The 20,900-nt window shown below is 44.0% G+C and overlaps 10 non-coding genes across 10 annotated transcripts; 6 read left to right on the plus strand and 4 right to left on the minus strand.

Moving 5' to 3' along the window:
• The first annotated feature begins 421 nt into the window (after positions 1-421).
• On the plus strand, positions 422-495 carry trnai-aau (transfer RNA isoleucine (anticodon AAU)). Its single transcript has one exon. It is a non-coding gene; the product is annotated as a tRNA-Ile (tRNA).
• A 1,973-nt stretch (positions 496-2,468) lies between these two features.
• trnan-guu (transfer RNA asparagine (anticodon GUU)) lies at positions 2,469-2,542 on the minus strand. Its single transcript has one exon. It is a non-coding gene; the product is annotated as a tRNA-Asn (tRNA).
• Positions 2,543-8,350: 5,808 nt separating this feature from the next.
• On the plus strand, positions 8,351-8,432 carry trnas-gcu (transfer RNA serine (anticodon GCU)). Its single transcript has one exon. It is a non-coding gene; the product is annotated as a tRNA-Ser (tRNA).
• A 3,783-nt stretch (positions 8,433-12,215) lies between these two features.
• trnag-ucc (transfer RNA glycine (anticodon UCC)) lies at positions 12,216-12,287 on the minus strand. The gene has a single exon. It is a non-coding gene; the product is annotated as a tRNA-Gly (tRNA).
• A 1,046-nt stretch (positions 12,288-13,333) lies between these two features.
• trnas-aga (transfer RNA serine (anticodon AGA)) lies at positions 13,334-13,415 on the plus strand. Its single transcript has one exon. It is a non-coding gene; the product is annotated as a tRNA-Ser (tRNA).
• Positions 13,416-14,258: 843 nt separating this feature from the next.
• trnai-aau (transfer RNA isoleucine (anticodon AAU)) lies at positions 14,259-14,332 on the plus strand. Its single transcript has one exon. It is a non-coding gene; the product is annotated as a tRNA-Ile (tRNA).
• Positions 14,333-15,597: 1,265 nt separating this feature from the next.
• trnas-aga (transfer RNA serine (anticodon AGA)) lies at positions 15,598-15,679 on the plus strand. Its single transcript has one exon. It is a non-coding gene; the product is annotated as a tRNA-Ser (tRNA).
• Positions 15,680-15,892: 213 nt separating this feature from the next.
• On the plus strand, positions 15,893-15,963 carry trnag-acc (transfer RNA glycine (anticodon ACC)). The gene has a single exon. It is a non-coding gene; the product is annotated as a tRNA-Gly (tRNA).
• A 3,269-nt stretch (positions 15,964-19,232) lies between these two features.
• On the minus strand, positions 19,233-19,306 carry trnai-aau (transfer RNA isoleucine (anticodon AAU)). The gene has a single exon. It is a non-coding gene; the product is annotated as a tRNA-Ile (tRNA).
• A 545-nt stretch (positions 19,307-19,851) lies between these two features.
• LOC138228173 (U4 spliceosomal RNA) lies at positions 19,852-19,993 on the minus strand. The gene has a single exon (XR_011185259.1). It is a non-coding gene; the product is annotated as a U4 spliceosomal RNA (small nuclear RNA).
• Between the last annotated feature and the right edge of the window lie 907 nt (positions 19,994-20,900).

Raw genomic sequence — 20,900 nt, forward strand, 5'->3', positions numbered from 1 at the left:
CTGGAAGCGGTGTTAATGGTGCCGGCGGTGGGGCGCTCGCCCTGAGGTCTGTGCGGGTCCCAATGCCCCAGTATAGTGACGGAGATGCTGTGTTGTAAAAGGGCGCTGTCTTTTGGATGAGATGTAAAACCGAGGTCACAGCGCTCTGTGGTCATTCAAAATGACCACCAAAACCTTTGACAAAAGCTCTTGGTAATTGATGGTCTTCAATAATGCTTCTCCTTTAGGTACATTTTAAATCAGCTGAAAAATGCTGTGAAATGGGGGGGCACTTCAGGCCAGTGTAGGATTTGGGTTACAAGAACCATGAAACTGCACGAGAAAGCCCGTACACTGAATTACACGGCTTTCTATTCAAAGGAGGACAAAAGAAATTCCCTGAGTTCGATTTTTTGCAGCACAGAGAGGAGCACTGTTGTGAGGCCGGTTAGCTCAGTTGGTTTGAGCGTGGTGCTAATAACGCCAAGGTCACGGGTTCGAGCCCCGTACTGGCCAGGTCCTTTTCTCCTCTCTTACCAAAGCTGTTAGGTTCCTTTCCGTGGTGAGAGGGGTTGTCATGCAACGCTGCCACATAGTGCCGACAGACAAGAGTGTTGCGGGAGAAGAGAAAAGTGTTTGAAGATTTAAGAGTGTCTTAGGTGGAGCCAAAATCAAGTGTCACAAATACAAGTGGGAGGATTTCCAATGTTTAATATGGTAAAAATAAGCGGAAGTTATCTGCCGGTCCGGCACAGTCTGCCATGCTTTTGTCATATACTGTAAAGTGGTGTCGAACTGGGTGTCGAACTGGAGCCTCACCATTTGCATATGTGAGGCTCCAGTTATACATCGAGTGTCACATTAAATGACAAAAATGAAGAGAGTTAAAGCAGCTGGAGAGGTTTTCTTACAACTTTTGAGCTGACACAGTTTTGGAAAATGTTTCCTTCACGCTGCACTGTACAACATAGGCAGCCAAGAGTCTCCAAAACAAAACAGAATTGACAGATAGGAGAAAATTCCCACTCATCCTGAAGTTCCCAAAATCCAGCACTGAGCGTAAACAAAGTGTCTAAGTAGCGTGGGAATGCTAACCCTAACCCTAGCTGGAGTTTGAGCAATCCAGCACTGAGCGTAAAAAGATGAGTCAAAGTAACGTCTAATCGGATTAGTTTCCTTAGAGCTGGTTCAGAGTTTGTTCAACAGTTTACCTTTCACAGATGGGCAAAGAAGAAAGTTGGGGGTGCACGCTTCAAGGCACCTTACAGCTGTAGGGAGTGATTCAAGACGATTCGTGGCGTGTGCTCGTTCCCATATACCGTACGCCCCGGGGTGCAGTGCTAGGATGACGTACAATACCGCTTGGGCACGTAACGGCGTTATATGCAAGTGCGGGACGTGAGGGTTTTCGTTTGTTCGTTTTGTTTTGCTCTGCTTTGCTTTGTTTCGTGGTCAAGAGGCGTAAGGTAAGTCGTAATCCAGGGAGAACACTGGTGGCAAACAGTCCGAGGTGAGAGGCGAGGTCCAAAGTCAAAAAGGCAGAAGGGGAGTCCAATATCCAGAATAAACGAGGTAATGGAAAAAATGCCAGGTAGAGCTCTCAAGGAATAGACTCAATACTGAGCAGCGGGAAGCAGGTAAAGATGGTAAAAATAGCACTGTGTACCGCACGGTGGAGTGTGTGCAGGTGGGTTAACTCGTGCGGCAGCGTTTGTTAATAATCACCCACTGCTGGTGCTGATTAGATCGCTTAAGAGTTGGTCTTAACTGCCTGGCGGTCATGACAAGCTCCTCTTTAAGCTGTGGTTTAGTTTTGCAATCGTGTTTCTAGAGCAGTTATTTATGGGGGTGGGTGGGTCTTTCACAGAGGCTCAGGACAAATCCCCCACATGAAATTTTACTGTGTGCGTTCAGACAGTCACAGGTCAAGAGCCAGGCAGGAGGACAATGGACAGAAGAGCCAACGAACTAAAAATAAAAGAACGAATATGAAGAAGCCACCATCTTTTTCTTTTTGACATTTTCCGACTTTCATGCAAGCCAGGACAAAGTTGCTCGTAGCTACTTGTGGATTCAAATACTCTATCGAGTGCTTTGATGAGTTTTTGCAATTTGATTGTCGTCCTGTCAGCCTGTTTCTGTTTTTTTTTTCAATCTAGGGATGGAAAGTATGAGGGAAATGATGGAGCAATCAATAACCGCTCCGGAAAAATGGCAGAAAGGAATGGTCCGTCACTAAGGACATTTGTGAAGCAGAGGAGTGACATCACCACAAAGGCGACACATTCTGCTGATGGTTTTGGTGAATAATGATTGAGGCGCGTTAAGAGAAAGGTAGCTGTGTCAGCATGCGTAGGCTGCAAAGGATCAAGCAAAGGTTTACTCCATGCTGAAAAGAGAAGAAAAGAAGCACAACGTTTCGACTGTGGAGCCTTCTGCGCCATCTTCTTTAGCGGTGATGATGATTACATTGGAAAAACTGAGACATGCGTCCCTGGGTGGGCTTGAACCACCAACTTTTCGGTTAACAGCCGAACGCGCTAACCGATTGCGCCACAGAGACTGACGGCCGCTTGTGCTCTCTACATTTGCAGGTTTATGGTCAAAGAAAACAATCACTTGCGCTTCTTGCAGCCGGCAATCTTTTTCCACTGACAACCAAGAAATGGATTTCATCTTTCACAAGCTGTATGGATTTCTTCAAAAACAAGTTATTCCAGAAAGGAAATGAATTCTTGCATTAAACTGAACCAAGCTGTACATGTTTGTCTGAAATGAGACATTCGGCACAACAAGACACGGAGAGAGGCACCGCTGGTATTCAGACCCAGGATCGCCTGCTTACTAGGCGGGCACTTTAAGCCACTAGGGAACAGCACCAGCGGAGCACCGCGCTTTTACAGACACTTAGACACATCTGCATTCGGTGTGCACTTAACCTGCTCTCTGAGCCCGTTGCCTCCGTCCCATTTAATAGCAGAACTGACGCCAAGAGAAATGATGAGAAATGGCATTTATCGGGCACTTTTCATGTCCAAGGAGCTCAATGCCCTTGACACCTCCCCAAGGCGACAGAGCTGTGCATTCTTTGGCGACACCATTTTTTCTTTTGTTTAATTTCTATACTTATTGATAGAATAAAAACGATATGTCATGTACTGTAAGGGAAATGTCTCTTTTCATGGGGAAAGCTAGCACCAGCAAATGTTGTGTTTAGAAGAAGTGATTTAACATGACACGTGACCTAATTTACCGGAGCAAAAGCTCACCCAGCAAGCCCTGCTTTACTTCTACAGGAGAGAAGTACTGTAGAGTCTGCTAGATGTTCAGCTGGGTAGCTACTTCAGCATGCCTCGGCTGCAAAGGATCAAGTAATAGGTTTATTGCATGCTGAAAAGAGAAGAACGGAAACACAGCATTTCGACTGTGAGGTCTTCTCACACCTGAAGAAGCCTCACACCTGTAAAAGGCTCCATGGTTTTCTTTCTTCTCTTTTCAACATGGAATACACCTATTGTCTGCAAGATGTGACAATTTCATGGTGTTTTGGAAGAAAACCTTTTTTCTTTGAATTCAAAATCAATCTGAATTTCAGCACGACACATCAACACTTTTTCTGTTCTCTGTGGTAGAGTGCAAGCGCATGTTCCATGGGCCAGTGTTGTAATGGATAACGCGTTTGACTTCGAATCAGAAGATTGTAGGTTGGAGTCCTGCCTGGCTCGTGAGGCTTTTAAACCTCTCAGGTTCCTCGGTAACAGGTTGCCGTCATGTATATGAACTATAAAAAAGCATTTGCCACAACCCGTAAATTAGCACGCAAGTGCGGGCTAGTTAACACAGAACTGTATGGAGATCATCTCCAGCTCCGAGCTCAATTGCAATGAAAAAACATGCAGAACAGAACTGGAGAGCAGCTGAATTTGTGCTCAGTAGGGTGGGGAGGACTCAGCATTGCTATTGTTCTAATTATTATGAACTGCAGGGGATCTGAATCAGAACATGTCAGTTAGTTTGATCATTGCGTCAATATGTAGGCCACGTTAATATAGAATTATTACTTTGTCTGTCTCTTCTTTGTATATAGCTGAATGTCCCTGACAATTTCATGTTGCCTGCGATGTGTCCCCTCTCCCCACAGCAGTGGCAGATGACCAGCCGTCATCGCTCCCCCAGCATCGTCGCGCTGGGCGTCTCCTCCTCCCCATCTGATTCCCCGTGCGCCCCTCCGTTGGCGCCCACCGGTTTCCTCGAATACGGCATCAGTCTGCTCAGCCAGAGCCAGGGCCTGCTCCAAGGGGACCAGTGCGGCCAGCATCACGTGGCACTGCACCTCAGTCGGCGCCGGGGCCAGGAACGCCTGGAGCGCTATTTCCCGGTGGGCCTCCTCCGGGAGAGTAGGGTAACCCTGGCGGGCTAAGTAGGCCACGTCTGCGGCTGTTACCTTCACTGTTACCTGGATACCTCTTTATCTAGAACTCACTCTTCCCCCTGCCTGTCTGGCTTCTTTTAATCCTTCTGTGCCCGGATTGCAGCGGGTAAGATATTTTTCCAAGAAAAAAAGAGAAATTAAAAAAAGAGAAATTTCACCAGAGCCCCTGCTCATGTCTAATTTTTAGTTTAGAAGGATTCAAGCAAGATTTTGGATGAAAGGCAGCGACCTTAATCAAGCCCAAATCATAATTGAACCCATTCAGAGCCTACATTACATTTTAGTGTTTCATTCTGAGCAGAATGCCCTCACACCTGAAGAAGGCTTGCGTTTTCTTCTCTTTTAAGCATGTGTACAATGCTGTAATACAATTTAAAATAATTAAAAGTTTAAAAAGTATCAACTAAACTCCATTAATATCGAGTGTCTTTTATACAGCTTTTATACAGCTTTTAAGTATAGATTACACTTTTCTAAAATGTATTTAAAAAATAAAAACGATTACTAATCTAATCTTTCCACGTTTGATCCCAAAATCCCAAGAAAAATTAATCTAAACTAGGAGAAAGCTATGCTGAAAGTTTATTAATATACTTAGAAGACAAAGATAACAATTTATGTTGCATTTGTCTGATTGTGAATCAAAAAATACATTTAATTAACTGCTCTCAGTGACAGCTGACAATCCTCCATACACTCAAGTGAAAAATTAGTAATGCCAATGTAAACGTCGTATTTACAATTTGTTGATAATAGAAATGTTAAGTTCTCTAAAGCTTTTTGAGGCAGCAAAAGATTTGAACACCCTATATTGTAATGAGCTGCTGAGCTGAGAATGGGTTATGTTCCTGCTGTCAGAGGGGGTGGAAAGTGCCCGCGGTTATTTAATTAGTATTACAATTCACACTGATTCCCTTGCAAAGGTATGGACATAAGAATATTCGTGCGTGGTCAAAAAATGAAATTAAGCACTTAAAATTAATATGGTTAATAAGAGTAAACTGGAACATGCTGTAACAAGATCGGCTAAACTGGGATCTATCGCTTACGCCTGAAATTGGAGCTGCTGTCGCAGTGAATAGCGACTAATAAGTCTGTCTTTCTGTGGGGGGAAGGGAATCTGATCTGATCTGCAAACCTCCAACAGAGCTGTTCAACTGGTTTTTGTCGGGCACATCAAGTGTCAGGTGTAAGCGATAAATATATTTAGCTGAAAAGCTGTACAACGCAAGACATTTCAGTACTCTAGGTTTCGTGAAAAAGCACATTGTGCTGCTGTAATACAGTTTAAAATAATTAAAAGTCTAAACAGTATCAGCTTATGTATGGGTTGTAATTTAAAAAAAGTCAAAAACCGCACTCAAAATGCAATTTAGCGCTTTCTGGCAAGAGGAGACACCCAAATTAATAATGTAACATGCTACTGTTTGTGCATGGATATAGTTATAATGCTATTTCCTTAGACACGTGATTCCATGTTTTATTTTGAATCCCCGGCGGAACCGGGCATCCATAAGAATCAAGTACTGTAACAGGTTTATTCTATGCTGAAAAAAAAGAAGAAAGAAAACACATTCCATAAGAATCAGCGCCTTTATATAGCGCCTTTAAAGGTGGCTTCTCAAAACGCTTTACAGGATAAAAACAACAATAACAACAACAACAACAACAATATTGTGTTTCATTGCACTTTGACAGATTGTCTTTAAATCAACTGTTGATTTAAAGTTTGACAGTAAATGTTTATATTGTAACGCATACAGCCTCCATTTCTTATTAAAAATGTAGCCTAAGAGGGGGGGTCTGCTCTCACAATCCTCCATATACTCAAGTGAAAAATTAATAATGCCAATGTAAACATCGTATTTACAATTTGTTGATAATAAAAATGTTAAGTTTTTTAAAGCTTTGTGATAGTTTACCCAGTTTACCCATTGTTATTAAAAATGACTTGGATTCGAACATGTTGTGATATTTAGAAATATAAAAGTCAATTAACTGTCAATTTCCATATTTATGTCTTTATTTAGCGGTTTCATTAGTGACAAAGGCTAAACTTTCTTGGAAAAATGTCTTTGCTGTCTTGCTGATACGTTAAGCTTTCTAAACTCAGCCACAAAGTCATGTGACTGATTTTTCGCCCTGTTTCGTTGGTTAAACGCAATGATCACAAGCACCACCATGGTAACTGGGACATGTAGTTTTTAATTCAGATTGAATTATAACTGTACGTACTGTAGCGGCGAGGCTTATTAATAAGACAGAATTAAGTGTTGCTGTGCTTTCCCAAATGAGGCCCCATCTCCCTCTTCATCTCTGTGGTGCAGTAACAGAGAAGCTATTCATGCAGACTGATTTAAAGATGTTTTCTTTTGATAAGGTACAGCTCCCAAATGGGGATGCACTTAGCTAAGCCTGGCTATCATGATCAATGGTCATCCATTGGCGCCTAAAGGTCTGCAAGATTCCAAGAGAGAGCCTCATCCAAGTGGTCTACAACCCCAAGGTCAACATCACCAGAGCACCGTCGCAAGCTGAACAGCAAAGCCTGGCATAGAGCCAGAGAGCGCGGATTAGACAGCAACAAGCCTGCAACTGCTTTGTGCCCGCAGGAGATCTGAATCCCCAGAGATTGGATGAGTATTCAACTTCACTGCATGACAGCTCGAGAATTCAATTGTTATCCCAACCAGTTGATATCAATTTAATTCCTAAGAGTTATGTACTTGTTTTGAGTATCTAGTGTAGAAGTTATAACCAAGTTCATTTACGAAACGGTCTAAATGAATGATATACTGAACGTATGTCCTCTTGATATATGTAACTCTTTGTAACTGACTGAATATATACCTTTTGTATTCTGATAACCCTCTCGATAAGATCTGTTAGGTTTACATGCATATTCTATGTATTAATAAATGTATCCTCGTGTATTAGTACCTGTGTGTGTGCGTTGTTTGAGTTATGTCGCATGGTTGGATTCTAAAGCCATCAAAAGAATCAACTTTGTGATTTACTGCTACAATGAATAATTGTCTCAGTAAATCCCAAATCCTACAGAACTAGTGCCTTCAGAGAGCACACTACAGATGTTACCTATTTATCGTTGAACAGGATGTATGTGATGTGGCGACTAGGTTCAATTTTGTATCCTCTTTAAAAGATTAAGGATTGGGGTGAGTGTGATTTACCACCCTTTCAGCTAAGAACCCGACGTGCGGACCGTTTAAGCTGCATAGACTCGGTCGTTTAACTCTTCTCCATTAGCAGGGTTAAGGTTAAAGAAAAAAACATTGCTGACCTCTTTTTTTTTTTGCCAGCCGCGAGCGCTGATTAGCAAGGTTTGTATTTCATGTTTTGCAAGTTGCATCCATTTTAAGAAAAACAAGTCGTTCAAGACAGGAAATGAATGCTTGCATTTAATTAAGTCTAGCCGTAGGCGGTTGTCCATAATGACCAGTTCTGTTTGAGAAGACAGAACAAAAAAGGCACCGCTGGGATTCAGAGCCAGGGTCTCCTGTTTACTAGGCAGGCGCTTTAAGCAACTAAGCCACGGCGCCCCAGGAGCACTGTCCTTTTGCAGCCACTTGGACACACCACTCAGACACATCTGCATTCGGTGTGTGCTCCGCCTGCTCGCTGAGCAAGTTGCCACCTTTACATACAATAGCAACATCAACACCAAGAGAAAGGGTGACAAATGGCTTTTATCTGGAACTTTTCATGTCCAAGGAGCTCGATGTGCTTTCTGTGTACAACAGGGCCACTGATCTCCACACTGGCCATTGAACCACAGCAGTGGCTTGCTGGCTTGACATCTCCCAAGGAAAATGTTGAAATCGCATGTGGAACAGGAAAATGACCCTCGAGTACGAGGGAAAAAAAAGAAAAAGATCATCTGGAGCGCGCCAACCCATGTCCGGACAGCCCACTTCTGTCAACGAGGTGGCCGAGTGGTTAAGGCGATGGACTGCTAATCCATTGTGCTCTGCACGCATGGGTTCAAATCCCATCCTCGTCGCTCTCCATGTCTGACACGTGTGCCCGTTTGGCATTGGCCATCCTGTCGTTTGCTCTGGTTCTAGAGCTGTACATTTTCTAGCGGTGGCTGAACATGGTATAGTAGGCTAACGTCGGTATCGAGCAGTAACAGTAATGGTATTTACGTGCCGCTGCTGCCAAGTAGCTCTGGTTTGAGACCGCGTTTTCACTTACTTGCAACGCAAACAGAGAAAGCGATTTTTGACAGTCTCTCGAGAGACTGCGCTAGGTGTTTAGGGATAGACTTTGTCAGTTCCCCCTGGGATGGTGGCCTCTCAAATAGTTTGTGATTCCTCTAGACGTTTATACAGTAGAAGCCTGCTTCGTGGCTTAAATCCAAGCTAAGGAAACGAGTTAGAGGTCTGATGCAGAACTGCGAATTCAATGAAGGGGAACACTACAGTACATTGCACTGTATGTGTGAGGAAAGCTGCCCCCTACTGTTCCTTGTCGACCGAACAGAGGACTGTAAAGGATACCGCTAAGAAACTTTAGGATGCTGGTTGGAATCCAGCTCCAAAGTAGCCCCTTTGGGTGTTATGTCATCAAAAAGTAAGAACAGCGAATCTCCATTTGATCAAAAGCGCAACAGAACTGTTTTCCGTGGAGCAGGTTTCAGACCCGTAGACCTGTTTTATTTGTAGGGCAGGGCGCATTCCCAAACGCGAATCTCCTGTTTTAGAAATGCTTTGGGCGGCGTGAAGTGAAAATAAGAAGTGGGCTCCAGATGCACATGGAAGCAATCAAGTGTTTCATCCGAGCTGTTTCAAAGACTGCTCAACAGCTTTCCTTTTACAGAGGCCCAACGATTAATGATGGGGGTGCACCCTTCAATGTGCCTTACGACTCTAGGGAGTGATTGAGACGATTCGTAGCGTGTGTTCATTTCCCTCTATTCCCCATGTTGCAGTGGTAAGACGGTGTGCATTCTGACAGCAATCTCTTTCAAAAAATGATTTTACCTTATCGCGGCTTTGCCCTTCTTGCCTCTTTGGACAATATCTCCATCTTGTGGTCGTTGTTGGTAATGTCTTCTTATGCCCTTTTTTATTTAAATTCTCTATTAGTTGATTATAGAATCTCTACAATGGAGTTGAAAACATCAGTTTTATAGCAGACAATATGACATTATTTATAGTCCAATTAGAAACTTATTACCCTGTTTTTAACATAATAACAAATTAAAATTGATTAAAACTAAGTTTGGAACACCAGGGAACATAACGAATGATTTTTAGGAAAACCATGAGGTTCTCTGTGTCCGATGCCTGCAAGGGGAGAAAGCTAGAATCCTTTGATTTTTTCAAAATTTGAAAATAAACATCATATAACAACTGCTTTCATTCCTAGGAATGAAAAATAACAATTTTTGAAGACATAGTAGTTTCTAAAACACTACAATAAAGTTAAAAACATCAGTTTTATATTACATTATTTTTAGTGAAATTAGTCATTTTTTGCACTATTTTTAATAAAATATCTAATTAAAAGTGATTAAAATTAAGTTTGGAACAACAAGGAACACAAAAAAAAAGATTTTTAGGAAAACCATGAGGTCCTCTGTGCCCGATGCCTGCAAGGGGAGAAAGCTAGAATCCTAAAAAAAAGTTATCAATTCTAGAGCTTAAGAGGAAAACAAGACAAATGTATATCTCCAAATAATTTTATGTGCTTCAGAAGAGCCCAGGAAAGTTTTTTGCATACATGAAACCACGCCCGTTTGCACATAAGCAGACATGGTTGCACACACGACTGCATGAAAGCACACGTGCATGCGAAGTCATCCTGTTGAGCATTTGAAAAGCCGCACCACGTCGCACTTGAAATAGCTCTTACATTAGTGGTAGACGCAGGAATCGCCGTTTTATTTACGCTCTTACCAACGCGATGGAAAGCAAAACAAAGCAAAGCAGAGCAAAACAAAACGAACAAACGAAAACCCTCACGTCCCGCACTTGCATATAACGCTGTTACGTGCCCAAGCGGTATTGTACGTCATCCTAGCACTGCACCCTGGGGCGTAAGGTATATGGGAACGAGCACACGCCACGAATCGTCTCGAATCACTCCCTACAGCTGTAAGGCGTCTTGAAGCGTGCACCCCCAACATTCTTCTTTGCGCATCTGTGAAAGGTAAACTCTTGAGCAAACTCTGAACCAGCTCTAAGGAAACTAATCTGATTAGATGTTACTTTGACTCATCTTTTTACTCTCAGTGCTGGATTGCTCAAACTCCAGCTAGGGTTAGGTTTAACATTCCCACACTATTTAGACACTTTGTTTACGCTCAGTGCTGGATTTTTGGAACTTCAGGACGAGTGGGAATTTTCTCCTATCTGTCAATTCTGTTTTGTTTTGGAGACTCTTGGCTGCCTATGTTGTACAGTGCAGCGTGAATGAAACATTTTCCAAAACTGTGTCAGCTCAAAAGTTGTAAGAAAACCTCTCCAGCTGCTTTAACTCTCTTCATTTTTGTCATTTAATGTGACAATCGATGTATAACAGGAGCCTCACATATGCAAATGGTGAGGCTCCAGTTCGACACCACTTTACAGTATATGACAAAAGCATGGCAGACTGTGCCGGACCGGCAGATAATGTCCGCTTATTTTTACCATATTAAACATTGGAAATCCTCCCACTTGCATTTGTGACACTTGATTTTGGCTCCACCTAAGACACTCTTAAATCTTCAAACACTTTTCTCTTCTCCCGCAACACTCTTGTCTGTCGGCACTGTGTGGCAGCATTGCATGACAACCCATTTCACCACGGAAAGGAACCTAACAGCTTTGGTAAGAGAGGAGAAAAGGACCTGGCCCGTACGGGGATCGAACCCACGACCTTGGCGTTATTAGGACCACGCTCTAACCAACTGAGCTAACCGGCCTTATGACAGTGCTCCTCTCTGTGCTGCAAAAAATCAAACTCAGGGAATTTCTTTTGTCCTCCTTTGAATAGAAAGCCGTGTAATTCAGTGTACGGGCTTTCTCGTGCAGTTTCATGGTTCTTGTAACCCAAATCCTACACTGGCCTGAAGTGCCCCCCCATTTCACAGCATTTTTCAGCTGATTTAAAATGTACCTAAAGGAGAAGCATTATTGAAGACCATCAATTACCAAGAGCTTTTGTCAAAGGTTTTGGTGGTCATTTTTAATGACCACAGAGCACTATGACCTCGGTTTTACATCTCTTCCAAAAGACAGCGCCCTTTTACAACACAGCTTCTCGGTCACTATATTGGGAGATTGGGACCTGCACAGACCTCAGAGTGAGCGCCTCCCCGCTGGCCCCATTAACACCGCTTCCAGCTGGAAGCTTTGTTTTTCCCTGTAGCTCACCCTCATCCAGGTACTGACCTGGCTCACACCTGCTTAGCTTCAGTGGGTTTTCAGTTGCGAGTTGCAAAAGTTGGGATGCAAGTGATGGAGCCGTTTGCTGCAAAAGCCACTGCATTGGCCAGGAATCAAAACCAAGCCTCCTGCGTGGCAGGCGAGAGTTCCAACAATGAACCACCAATGCTCAGTGCCTGTACCTTCAAAAAAGACGCTTTTTTGGTGCTCTGTGCAAAAAGCGTCGACATCTGCTTCCAGCTGCAAAATGCCATCCGCAGACGCTGTGAATTTATTTATTTAGACACCGCTCAGAATCCCCTGTAAGATTCTCCTTCAATTCCGTTTTGCAGTGCTTTAGCTCTTTCAAAAGGCTTCGCTTTGCTAGTCACAATCCAAGGCTCGTGACAGCATCTGAAAACACTCGCCACTGCGTTGGCCAGGGATCGAACCTGGGTCAACTGCTTGGAAGGTAGCTATGTTCACCACTATACCACCAACACACACCCGCCGGAGCCCTCCAGGACACCACCAGAGAATGCTCACGATTTCAGAAGCTGTCTCCGGGACGTGCTGATTCCACACATCCTGAATAAATCATGTTATTGTTAGTTGCTGTAGCTAGACGTTCAAATGAGTTTCATGGCCAGATGGACTGTTTCCTCAAGTGGTATAGTATTGCAGTAAGACAGCACGATGCCTGCAAGACTATGTCACGCTAAACACCACAGATTGTGTTTGTCCGTTCGTGTCAGTCGTCCTGCAGCCACGGGAAGTGGGACACAAACATGCTGCAATGCTTTCAAGACGTTAGGATTTGTTTGTGCAACATCCGAGAAGAGTACTTGTGGCTTGAATGTGACTGAGCAAGGTGTTTAAAGACAGAGACTGAAAACTGTTAAAGGATGAGTCAAAGAAACGTCTAATCGGATTAGTTTCCTTAGAGCTGGTTCAGAGTTTGCTCAAGAGTTTACCTTTCACACATGCGCAAAGAAGAATGTTGGGGGTGCACGCTTCAAGGCGCCTTACAGCTGTAGGGAGTGATTCGAGACGATTCGTGGCGTGTGCTCGTTCCCATATACCGTACGCCCCGGGGTGCAGTGCTAGGATGATGTACAATACCGCTTGGGCACGTAACGGCGTTATACGCAAGGTTTTCGTTTGTTCGTTTTGTTTTGCTCTGCTTTGCTTTGTTTTGCTTTCCATCGCGTTGGTAAGAGCGTAAATAAAAAGGCGATTCCTGCGTCTACCACTAATGTAAGAGCTATTTCAAGTGCGACGTGGTGCGGCTTTTCAAATGCTTGTGGGCATTTCTCTGTTGTTGATTCTTTTTTTGTGTGTAACAAAGTGGCATTTTCATGTCCGGACGGGGAGACTTTATCATTCCGACATGAAGCCACCCTTAAGTCCTCTGAGGCGTGTCTGTCTGCAAGGCTTGTATTTTGGAAATGTTTTTTTGAAACGGAGAACGACTTTGAAATAGGCTTCCGCCGGCGCCTCGCGTTCCAGGTAAGATTGTAGCAAGAACGCAGCGGCAGTGGGGCTTGCTGTAGTCGTGGCCGAGTGGTTAAGGCGATGGACTAGAAATCCATTGGGGTCTCCCCGCGCAGGTTCGAATCCTGCCGACTACGTTATCCGCCTCCAGTCGGTGTGTTTCGGCGCAAGCAAAGAAGCGCGCCTCTTTGCTGTTCCTGGTGGTTTTAAAACGCCCAATCGCTTGTACCCGCTGCCTTGGAAATAAGTTCTTCAGCGTCCGCGAATGGCATTTTGCAGCTGGAAGCAGATGTCGACGCGTTTTGCACAGAGCACCAAAAAAGCGTCTTTTTTGACAGCCCAGGCACTGAGCATTGGTGGTTCAGTGGTAGAATTCTCGCCTGCCACGCGGGAGGGTCGGGTTCGATTCCCAGCCAATGCAGTGGCTTTTGCAGCGAGCGGCTCCATCACTTGCATCCCCTTGCAACTCGCAACTCAAAAAACCCACTGAAGCTAAGCAGGTGTGAGCCAGGTCAGTACCCGGATGAGGGTGAGCTACAGGGAAAAACAAAGCTTCCAGCTGGAAGCGGTGTTAATGGTGCCGGCGGTGGGGCGCTCGCCCTGAGGTCTGTGCGGGTCCCAATGCCCCAGTATAGTGACGGAGATGCTGTGTTGTAAAAGGGCGCTGTCTTTTGGATGAGATGTAAAACCGAGGTCACAGCGCTCTGTGGTCATTCAAAATGACCACCAAAACCTTTGACAAAAGCTCTTGGTAATTGATGGTCTTCAATAATGCTTCTCCTTTAGGTACATTTTAAATCAGCTGAAAAATGCTGTGAAATGGGGGGGCACTTCAGGCCAGTGTAGGATTTGGGTTACAAGAACCATGAAACTGCACGAGAAAGCCCGTACACTGAATTACACGGCTTTCTATTCAAAGGAGGACAAAAGAAATTCCCTGAGTTCGATTTTTTGCAGCACAGAGAGGAGCGCTGTTGTGAGGCCGGTTAGCTCAGTTGGTTTGAGCGTGGTGCTAATAACGCCAAGGTCACGGGTTCGAGCCCCGTACTGGCCAGGTCCTTTTCTCCTCTCTTACCAAAGCTGTTAGGTTCCTTTCCGTGGTGAGAGGGGTTGTCATGCAACGCTGCCACATAGTGCCGACAGACAAGAGTGTTGCGGGAGAAAAGTGTTTGAAGATTTAAGAGTGTCTTAGGTGGAGCCAAAATCAAGTGTCACAAATACAAGTGGGAGGATTTCCAATGTTTAATATGGTAAAAATAAGCGGAAGTTATCTGCCGGTCCGGCACAGTCTGCCATGCTTTTGTCATATACTGTAAAGTGGTGTCGAACTGGGTGTCGAACTGGAGCCTCACCATTTGCATATGTGAGGCTCCAGTTATACATCGAGTGTCACATTAAATGACAAAAATGAAGAGAGTTAAAGCAGCTGGAGAGGTTTTCTTACAACTTTTGAGCTGACACAGTTTTGGAAAATGTTTCCTTCACGCTGCACTGTACAACATAGGCAGCCAAGAGTCTCCAAAACAAAACAGAATTGACAGATAGGAGAAAATTCCCACTCATCCTGAAGTTCCCAAAATCCAGCACTGAGCGTAAACAAAGTGTCTAAGTAGCGTGGGAATGCTAACCCTAACCCTAGCTGGAGTTTGAGCAATCCAGCACTGAGAGTAAAAAGATGAGTCAAAGTAACGTCTAATCGGATTAGTTTCCTTAGAGCTGGTTCAGAGTCTGCTCAAGAGTTTACCTTTCACACATGCGCAAAGAAGAATGTTGGGGGTGCACGCTTCAAGGTGCCTTACAGCTGTAGGGAGTGATTCGAGACGATTCGTGGCGTGTGCTCGTTCCCATATACCGTACGCCCCGGGGTGCAGTGCTAGGATGATGTACAATACCGCTTGGGCACGTAACGGCGTTATACGCAAAGTTTTCGTTTGTTCGTTTTGTTTTGCTCTGCTTTGCTTTGTTTTGCTTTCCATCGCGTTGGTAAGAGCGTAAATAAAAAGGCGATTCCTGCGTCTACCACTAATGTAAGAGCTATTTCAAGTGCGACGTGGTGCGGCTTTTCAAATGCTTGTGGGCATTTCTCTGTTGTTGATTCTTTTTTTGTGTGTAACAAAGTGGCATTTTCATGTCCGGACGGGGAGACTTTATCATTCCGACATGAAGCCACCCTTAAGTCCTCTGAGGTGTGTCTGTCTGCAAGGCTTGTATTTTGGAAATGTTTTTTTGAAACGGAGAACGACTTTGAAATAGGCTTCCGCCGGCGCCTCGCGTTCCAGGTAAGATTGTAGCAAGAACGCAGCGGCAGTGGGGTTTGCTGTAGTCGTGGCCGAGTGGTTAAGGCGATGGACTAGAAATCCATTGGGGTCTCCCCGCGCAGGTTCGAATCCTGCGGACTACGTTATCCGCCTCCAGTCGGTGTGTTTCGGCGCAAGCAAAGAAGCGCGCCTCTTTGCTGTTCCTGGTGGTTTTAAAACGCCCAATCGCTTGTACCCGCTGCCTTGGAAATAAGTTCTTCAGCGTCCGCGAATGGCATTTTGCAGCTGGAAGCAGATGTCGACGCGTTTTGCACAGAGCACCAAAAAAGCGTCTTTTTTGAAGGCCCAGGCACTGAGCATTGGTGGTTCAGTGGTAGAATTCTCGCCTACCACGCGGGAGGCTCGGGTTCGATTCCCGGCCAATGTAGTGGCTTTTGCGGCGAGCGGCTCCATCACTTGCAACTCGCAACTGAAAACCTACTGAAGCTAAGCAGGTGTGAGCCAGGTCAGTACCCGGATGAGGGTGAGCTACAGGGAAAAACAAAGCTTCCAGCTGGAAGCGGTGTTAATGGTGCGCTCACCCTGACGTCACCCTTAACGCTCACCCTGAGGTCTGTGTTGGTCCCAATGCCACAGCATAGTGACAGACAAGAGTGTTGCGGGAGAAGAGAAATGTGTTTGAAGATTTAAGAGTGTCTTAGGTGCAGCAGAAATAAAGTGTCACAAATGCAAGTGGTTGGATTTCCATTGTTTAATATGGTAAAAATAAGCTGAAGTTATCTACCGGTCCGGCACAGTCTGCCATGCTTTTGTCATATACTGTAAAGTGGTGTCGAACTGGTAGTGTTACATTAAATGACAAAAATGAAGAGAGTTAAAGCAGCTGGAGAGGTTTTCTTACAACTTTTGAGCTGACACAGTTTTGGAAAATGTTTCCTTCACGCTGCACTGTACCACATAGGCAGCCAAGAGTCTCCAAAACAAAACAGAATTGACAGTCATATAATGTCCATTAACCCCGGTTTTAAAAGCAGCATCATGTCTGCCATCATAAGAATATGAGTCCAATATTTTAGAATATAGTCAGAATGACTTCTAACCTTACCTGTGGCGTCTTTAATCCCTATTGCTCAATGCACGGTGAAAGCATTGCATACGTGTCTGACAATGAGGAATGACAGTCATTTGCCTGTTTCACAAATGATCGTATTTTACTAGAGATTCTGTTTGGGATTCAGCTGTGCATTCGGACAGCAATCCCTTTCAAGAAATGATACGTTCTGGATGAGGTCAAAGGTGCTGAAACGCTGTATTTAGGATGTTTGCAGTGATTGTGTCTCCTGCTTCAACGCAGTGATATATAGATGTGCTCCTGTAATTTATTGGTACATGCCCTGGGCAGTAAGCAGTCTGAGGATTTATTTCCAGACGGCATAGAGCAGTGAAGTAGTGAAGTAGTGCAACACACTTTATCATTATATTATTAGAACCTATTCTACTTAAATTATAACATTATACACAATTTGAGTTCATTTTAAAAATTAAAAGGTAATGAAAGGAATGCATATTAATGAGAAAGATAATACCGATATGCATGTGATAATCTTCCTTATATCATGTAGTGCGTCATTTTGACACTTTGTGGGCATGAAATACAAAGAAAATCATGTTCTATGGCACAAGATAAATACAAAACTTAAGCTTTTATTTTAATAAGATTTGTTTATAAAGCATAAGCAATCATTTATTACATTAATATATGTGAAAATAACATTTTAGCATCATATTATTACATACAGGTCTTTAGCTTCAACACAGTGATATATATATATATGCTCACTGATTTTTTGGTACATGCCCAGGTCAATAATCAGAATGAGGATTTATTTCCAGACGGGCTACAGGTAGTGTTGTGAAATACTTCAACACACTGGATCGCAGATTTAGACCCCCTGCACTCTTACTCCTTAAAAACCAAAGAAATGAAGATATGTAGCAATCACATTGTAACAGGGGTGACAGTGACTTAATGCTTATACTAGTGGACTTCTGGTACCTTTAGGGTACGGTGTTCCCTGAAGGGCTCTCAAACCCCGCATTTCAGATGCCTAGCTGTATCGCTGATCTATTCCACCTCAGAATCACTTTTAAACCTTACCTCTGGTATCTTTAATCCCTATTGCTCAACGCATGGTGAAAGTATTGCATAAATGTGTCTGAAAATGAGCAATGGGCACCTGAGAGACTCATTTGCCTGTTTCACAAATGATCATATTTGACTAGAGATTCTGTTTGGGATTCAGTTGTGCATTCTGACAGCAATCCCTTTCAAAAAACGATACATTCTGGATGAGGTCAAAGGTGCAGGAACACTGTATTTAGGATGTGTTTTAAAATCCATTGACTGATCCCCGAATCCTGAAGTTTCTTCGCATGATATCGGGCTTGCAACCACTTTCTGAAAAATGATGAAAAATGCCAAAAATGAAAAAAAAGTTATCAATTCTAGAGCCTAATTTATATCTCCAAATAATTTTATGTGCTTCAGAAGAGCCCAGGAAAGTTTTTTGCATACATGAAACCACGCCCGTTTGCACGTAAGCAGACATGGTTGCACACACGACTTCATGAAAGCACGCGTGCATGCGAAGTCATCCTGTTGAGCATTTGAAAAGCCGCAACACGCCGCACTTGAAATAGCTCTTACATTAGTGGTAGACGCAGGAATCGCCTTTTTATTTACGCTCTTACCAACGCGATGGAAAGCAAAACAAAGCAAAGCAGAGCAAAACAACGAACAAACAAAAACCCTCACGTCCCGCACTTGCAAATAACGCCATTACGTGCCCAAGCGGTATTGTACGTCATCCTAGCACTGCACCCCCGGTGTACGGTATATGGGAACGAGCACACGCCACGAATCGTCTCGAATCACTCCCTACAGCTGTAAGGCACCTTGAAGCGTGCACCCCCAACATTCTTCTTTGCGCATCTGTGAAAGGGAAATTCTTGAGCAAACTCTGAACCAGCTCTAAGGAAAATAATCAGATTAGACATTACTTTGACTCATCTTTTTACGCTCAGTGCTGGATTGCTCAAACTCCAGCTAGGGTTAGGGTTAGCATTCCCACGCTACTTAGACACTTTGTTTATGCTCAGTGCTTGATTTTGGGAACTTCAGGACGAGTGGGAATTTTCTCCTATCTGTCAATTCTGTTTTGTTTTGGAGACTCTTGGCTGCCTATGTTGTACAGTGCAGCGTGAAGGAAACATTTTCCAAAACTGTGTCAGCTCAAAAGTTGTAAGAAAACCTCTCCAGCTGCTTTAACTCTCTTGATTTTTGTCATTTAACGTGACACTCGATGTATAACTGGAGCCTCACATATGCAAATGGTGAGGCTCCAGTTCGACACCCAGTTCCACACCACTTTACAGTATATGACAAAAGCATAGCAGACTGTGCCGGACCGGCAGATAACTTCTGCTTATTTTTACCATATTAAACATTGGAAATCCTCCCACTTGCATTTGTGACACTTGATTTTGGCTCCACCTAAGACACTCTTAAATCATCAAACACTTTTCTCTTCTCCCGCAACACTCTTGTCTGTCGGCACTATGTGGCAGCGTTGCATGACAACCCATCTCACCACGGAAAGGAACCTAACAGCTTTGGTAAGAGGGGAGAAAAGGACCTGGCCCGTACGGGGCTCGAACCCACGACCTTGGCGTTATTAGCACCACACTCTAACCAACTGAGCTAACCAGCCTCACGACAATGGTCCTCTCTGTGCTGACACTGCTCATGATGTTTTCCGAGCCGAAACACAGTGCGTTTTTCCAAGCCATTTGACAAAGCCCGCCCACTGAAAACTGCAGCAGATCGTGTAAAGACGTTCAACTTTGTAATTACTGCACGCACAGGAAGCAGAATAAATTCCTCTTTTCAAACTGTCAAAGGTTTGCTTTGCGAACGCTGCAGGACATCGCACAATCTCTTTTGAACAGGGACAAACGATTTCTTATGGGGCGCAGTAAGTACAGAAGATTAAAAAGCTCCACTCATGCCGACGATGCAGCATGAAGAAGCGCAACCTAACGTTTGACAGACAAAGGCCGGGCGCCGCTACGAGCAATATGAAATCAAACTGACAGCACACAGCGTTTCGCGCTTACTCAAAAGTGATCTCGACAGACGCTGTTCTCTGCATAACGCTGAAAGAGCTAAAGAGCGTTTCTGTTGAGACGTAACAAGCTCGTTTCTTTTTACCATGATGTCACCATGACAAAATCTGTCTTTAAACACCTTGCTCAGTCTCTGACGAGACTGTCAAAAATTGCTTTCGCCGATTGTATTGCAAACCGGCGGAAGCGGGGTATTGGGAAAAGTTTTCAACTAGCAATAATCGCGCCTCGGCTAAACCTCACAGGCTACGATACTGCCACTGCGCAAAGCTGATGGTTGCCAGGCAACCGCGGGGATCCTACGGAAATCGTTATCGATCGTCTCATGGCATGTCGTTGCTGTAACGCTTCATATTTGTCCTCTTCTTCATCTAGCTTGAGGTTTTGAAGAATTTCATGACAGACAAGGGCTCCGTCGGGAACAAAGGGCGTTGTGAGAAAACCGTTGCTTATTTTCAGCAGCAGAAATACAACCCTTTAAATACAAGATGACAGAACAATGACGAAGGGCATGCCGGGAGGAACTCATGCACTACAGAGGAAAGGGGGCGGGCACGTACAGTTCACATTCAAGCCACAAGTACTCTTCTCGGATGTTGCACAAACAAATCCTAACGTCTTGAAAGCATTGCAGCATGTTTGTGTCCCACTTCCCGTGGCTGCAGGACGACTGACACGAACGGACAAACACAATCTGTGGCGTTTAGCGTGACATAGTCTTGCAGGCATCGTGCTGTCTCACTGCAATACTATACCGCTGGAGGAAACAGTCCATCTGGCCATGAAACTCATTTAAACGTCTAGCTACAGCAACTAACTATATCATGATTTATTCAGGATGTGTGGAATCAGCACGTCCCGGAGACAGCTTCCGAAATCGTGAGCATTCTCTGGTGGTAGGGGCGTTCAAGATGGCGCTCAGGTGGGAGGTAAAGTTTAGTGGTTGAGGAGTTTTTTTGAGTTTTTCATGACCTGAATGTTAATTTTTGCTTTTTTTGACTACAGAAAAATAAAGACTTAACACTACTTGTTTAAACTTCAGTTATAATTGAAAGAAAAAAAAACGATTTTTTTTAGGTTTAAGAATTTCGATATGAGTAACACTGGGAAAAGAAAAGAGAGTGCTGGGTCCTCGAAGGAGAAATCTAAGATACCTCAATCGTATATGTATAGCACTAC

The sequence above is a fragment of the Lepisosteus oculatus genome, unplaced genomic scaffold (assembly GCF_040954835.1).
Source record: "Lepisosteus oculatus isolate fLepOcu1 unplaced genomic scaffold, fLepOcu1.hap2 HAP2_SCAFFOLD_40, whole genome shotgun sequence".
NCBI classification, from domain to species: domain Eukaryota; kingdom Metazoa; phylum Chordata; class Actinopteri; order Semionotiformes; family Lepisosteidae; genus Lepisosteus; species Lepisosteus oculatus.